This window comes from Sinocyclocheilus anshuiensis, unplaced genomic scaffold, assembly GCF_001515605.1.
Source record: "Sinocyclocheilus anshuiensis isolate Anshui unplaced genomic scaffold, SAMN03320099.WGS_v1.1 scaffold63, whole genome shotgun sequence".
Taxonomy (NCBI): Eukaryota; Metazoa; Chordata; class Actinopteri; order Cypriniformes; family Cyprinidae; genus Sinocyclocheilus; species Sinocyclocheilus anshuiensis.
Window position 1 is genome coordinate 3,464,900 of NW_015552625.1, and position 5,779 is coordinate 3,470,678.

Here is a 5,779-nt window from a genome sequence, read left to right on the forward strand (position 1 = left end):
ATTGTAAGTCGCTTTGGATAAAAGCGTCTGCAAAATGACTAAATGTAAATGTAAATGTGAACACGAACAATAGAAAGATTTTATTTGTTTACCGTCATGTCAGTGTGACCATTAACAGACATCAGTGTTGTTAAACTATTGAAATTGAAATATTAACTTAAAAACTCAAGTAAATATTTTACTTTAAAACAATTTGTGAATCGTATGTAAACACGCATTCCATTAAGGGTATGTGTGTGTTTGTGTTATATTTATTATTGAAAGGATATATTGATCAAATAATAACAAACATGAGCATAAACACATTAAAACAAAGCTGCAGTGTGTGTCAGCCAGCACGAGCTCGGCATGGCTTTTTTTTTATCAAGCATGTACTGACCTTTACCACCACCGCAATATATATATCATCCAACACTAATATATATATATATATATATATATATATATATATATATATATAAACACAAAAGTAATACTCTTATAAGAGGATATATATATATATATATATACTGTATATGTAGCAATGGGTGATATATATTGTGGTGACGCTATAAAGTGTATCTGTTGTTTGCTAGGACTGACACTGCTGTTCCTCTGCTGTTCATCCAAAGATACCTGTCTGTAGAGAAAGATTCCTCTCTAGAGGAATAAATAATATTTGGTAATAGTGTACTACAGCAGTCCTGCAAAAAAAGCTGTGTTGCCAAGCGAAGTGAGACAAACAGTGAAAAGTGTAGTTCGACTAAATATCAGTACTCTTGGGAAGCTGTTTGACCGATTAAATTTGTGGACTGGGACTAACTGTTGAATAAATTATAAGTATTTTTTTTATTCACATTCAAAATTATATAGCCTATCTAAAGTCAGATATGCTGCTTGCCCAGAGGGTTCCAAATGTCTGGGACCACTAGTGAAAAATATTTCTATTTTGCATTAATTTAATTTATTTTCCCAGCACATTATGCATTATATTCACACTGCAAATAAATCATCTAGATTCATTTATTTAGCAACAATATATCAGCACTATTGGAATACATGCTTGATTAATCAAATTGGTGGTTTCCTGATTAAATTTCCTGTTTGCCCTGCAAAAAACCCTCAAAAATATATACAGTGGGGTTCCACTATAGTCCACTAGTGATATATTTGCATTCTTCTAATTAATTTTATTGTATATTTTTCATTACAAAATTATATTAGTCTGACAATTTAAATAAAAAAAGATGGAATGTGAATTTGAGGTATGAGACAATCCAAAGAGCATCTCGTGCTTCAGTGGAAGCAAGAACATCCAACCATCTGTACAAAGTGTCACATGATCAATGTTACATATTTACTCATTTGATTAGTGACCTAGAAATAGTTCAGAATCTGACATACAGCATCTCATAACATTTATTTACTGTATCTTAGTTTTCAAAATCCTAAAACTTTGTTAATTTGGGATTAAATTATATTTTGAATCCCACATTTTATATAGAACAGTCTCAAGTTATGCTAATTACGCCTAAAAGTTAAAACAACAGGCTTCACACGGCACTGCTCTGTCTTCACAGCTCTCTCTCTTTCTCTGTCTGTAACTCTCCCTCCTTCCCGCTCTGGAACACGGATGAATGTAGAGAAAGAGAGGACTCTCAAGGTCAGTGCTGCTCCAGGGGAACACTGGTTCACAGTTACATCAGCTCTGCAGCATCATTCTACACTATCACTTTATTCCTGCCCGCGTCTATTTTTTGATAAGAAAATCAGATAGGGCAGAAGCAAGAAATCCTCATTCTGCGTGAGTATAGTGTTCCACAGAATGTTGTTTCAACAATGATCTACAGCTGTTATGATCAATAGATCTTGATGCTACACAACTCAGGCTTTATTACACACAGAGTGAAGTGAAGTGATTACTTTGACCACTGCTACAGCAATGGACAGCAATGGCTGCAATAAGCTCAATACTTTGTCTCAAATTTGTGAAGAAGTGGGTCTCTGATTTAATGACTGGGTCAATGATGTGACACAATCTATTTATTTATTTATTTAAAAGAAAAAAATATATAATTCAAAAGTTTGGGGTGGTAAGTTTTAATGTGTTTTTATGTGTATGTCTCTTCTGCTCACTAAAACTGCATTTATTGGGTCAAAATCACAGTAAAAACAATGCTATTGTGAAATATTATTACAATTTAAAATAACTGTTTTCTATTTTAATATATTTTCAAATGTAGTTTATTCCTGTGTCCCGGCAAAGCTGAATTTTGAGTGTCATATCATCCTTCAGAAATCATTCTAATATGCTGATTTGATGCTCAGGAAACATTATTATCAATGTTGAAAACAGTTGTGCCGCTTAATGTATTTGTGGAAACTGTGATTTTTTTTTTCAGGATTCTTTGATGAATAAAAAGTTCAAAATAGCAATTCAAATGGTCAATTCAATGCATCCTTGCTGAATACAAATATAAATTGTTTACCTATTAGGGCTGACAAGTGAATAAAATGTTTAATCTAACTGATTTTAATGTAATTAATTAAAACTAATCACATATCAATTTGGGCTGAGATATTACACCCCAAAATATAGAAAAAAAAATGGATATTGAAATCGGAAGTGATTTTAAATCGCCAGTAGGTGGCGGCAAGTCACTGTCTTAGTAGGTGAGTCATTCAGTCATTCAATCAACCAATTTGTTCAAATGGATGATTCATTCAAAAACGAAGCATATGAATCTCTTTATGAATTGATCACTAAATGATTGGCTCACTTAAAGTCTGAACACTGTTAAATACTTTTTTCAATCTTGCCACAAACAACGTTTTGTAAACAGGGTCATTATTACACCTTCTGGCGTCTAGAACACAACTCCAATTTTCAGCCTTTTTCAGGGTTTATTTTATCGGTACACTAATTAAGCCCAAATGTCAGAACAATAGGCTTCTGTCCACATTGCTAGTGGGGAATTGGTGCACTCTCTCTGTCTCACTCTCTTCCTCTGTCTCTTTTTGTCTCCTTCACCCAACTCTCCATGGCACTTTGATTTATGTAGGAAGGACTCTCAAGGTCAATGCTGTCCCAAGGGAGCACCGAGAGGTTCATAGTTGCATCATGCCAAAAGGATCGTTCTGCACTATCACTCATTTCTTGCCTGAGGACTATTTTTGTTGTGGGAATTGATTAACTGGGCAAATTTGATAAGAAAACCAGACAGAGAAGAAGCAAAAAGGGCTCATACTGTGAGGGCGCTGATCCATAGAATGTTATTCCTGCAAAGATCTGAAGTTTGTTTTTTTGTAGTTTTTTTCAGGGTATTTTAGAATATGCTTGCTTAGTCATTGAAATGAAGAGGAGCAAACTTGAAATATAACAGTACAGTATATATCAGTCTAGACGAATCGCATAGAAGGGTCTCACTACAAATCAAATCTAGTTTTTTGGTTCTAAACTGGTTTTGCTTCAGCAGCCAGATTTAACATGGGTCAACACGGTCTTGCAACACCAACAAAAGATACAAGTATTCTCTCTTCTTTTCTTTGTTTGCATTTAGTATTGTTTTCTCTCTGCTGTACATGGTCACAACTCACAAGTACAACCATTGACATGGCAGTGTAAATGGTTATACTGTTCCCAACACACCAAATCCAATGTTATTAAGATTACAGATGATTTAATGAGCTCATCCATAGGGTAATCAATGTTATTAAAGTTGAAGGTATTGATGTATTTAAAGGTCTTGCAAATGAAGTTATCAATTACTGAATGTCAATGACGACTGAATGACAATTACCAATTTTTATTGGCTGACTATGAGAGTAAAGGTCATCTTTAAGAAAAAAAAAACATAAATTAACCAAAACAACTAAATATGTGCACATTGTGCGAGAAGATCATATTATACATATGAAGTTGCTGTTGTTGTTGTTGTTGTTTTCTAGAAAACCAACCTTGTGACTGAGAGTCCCATAACAATTTTTCATTTCATTGATATAATCAGTAATAAAATGTTAGTAAGCTGGACCTGAGGACTTTCTTGATCATTGCTGCTATTTGTGCAGATGTGCCTAAACTCAGGGTCTTTGCCATCTCCAGCAGGAGCCAGTTCTTTATTGCTAGACAATGCCTATAAATAGACCTTACTATAAGCAGTTAGCTCAGGAACCACTGATACCATCAATGCTTCAACAGTAATGCATCAGTACACACACCACAGGAGACAAACAGTTTGAGGTTTGCTAATATGAATCGGTGCATCACAATGCATTGTTTTGAGAATAAAGTTTCAATGCAGTGATTACCAAATGTAAAAACTGACTGTGATTGAATTGGATAACTAAGTTACTAAAATATTAAAAAACACACAACAAATTATTCATTCATTTCTTATACAAAATGCAGTTCTTGACCTAGTTTCAATTCATCAAACCCAGATCTCCAAACACAAAGACACTGATTGTCCCCACATTTGTATCCAGCATTTTATTTCAAAATAATCATGAATCAAACTAAAAAAATCAAGTTGAATCATGACCAAATTTCTGATTTTATGAGGCACTGCATAATTTAGATAAGAATCACATACACAGTAATGTTCACAGGTTTGGAGTCAGTAAGACTGCATTAACAGTCTGACTGTTCATGTTCTATTACAGGTGTAAATATATTCTTATGAACCTTTACTCATACGTAATGAATGTAAATTTGATATATCAGGTAAAACAGTTCTACAAATGCAGAATAACAAGCTAAAAGATAATTTATTTCTCTCTAAGCAGGTGTGGTGTGTGAGGTGTTGAGCAGATGAAAGTGTGAAGGCAGGTGAAACATTGCGAAGACAGACACAGACAGACTGTCTCCCTCAGGTCAGAGAGGAGAAACAGAGTCTTTCAAAAACACCAGCAAAGCTCAGACTGTGAATAAACTCAATAAGGGAAGATGGATAACTCCACAGCCCAGAGCCATCAAGGGCCCCACACATTGCAAGTGAAGTAAGAGGTCACAACCAGAGAGGGAACAGGAATGGATTTGAGTTCATTCCAGTAACGAGGAAACTATTATCTGTCATTACACTCACCTCTATCAGAAACCCCTCAAGAGCAGATCTCATGGATCTGTGAAGGATATGCATGTGGGTGGGTGGCTTGCGTGTGTGGAAATATCTGCATGTGAGGATGCATATAGTTTCGATAAAACACTTTTCATCTTCTTGGTAAGAGGCCAGAGTCCTAATGCAGAGCCAACAAGAGGCTTTTTTATTCACTTGGCGCTTGCTGCAGGTGACAGAGGTCTTGGTAATGCGAAGACATGCTCTTCCCTCACTGATCACAGCATGGAACACAGAGCTCCCTTCTCCACAATCTCTTTCACACATTTTTTGATGGAAAAAAATTTAAATGGGGCACACTTTTCACTGCCAGACATTCTGGACAGCTAAGAGCAAGGTCAGGAGCAGCCCTCGCTGACTTGGTGAAGCTTAATGCGTTCAGGCTAAATCAAACTGAACACTGATATAATTCTGAAGCACACTTATTAATATCTGTTGTCTCTCACAATACCAAGATTTCATGCTACTGATCTCTTTGCTTTATCTAAACATATATATATATATATATATATATATATATATATATATATACCCAGGTGAAAAAGAAATATATTTAAATTGTGCTTTTTTTAATTATAATTGTATTTATTTTTTTCTGCCAATGCATGTGTAAAAAACACGACTGGCACAGACAAATAACGTTAATTAAATCTTACCTGAAGTCACAGTGAGGTTCCAAAAGCCAG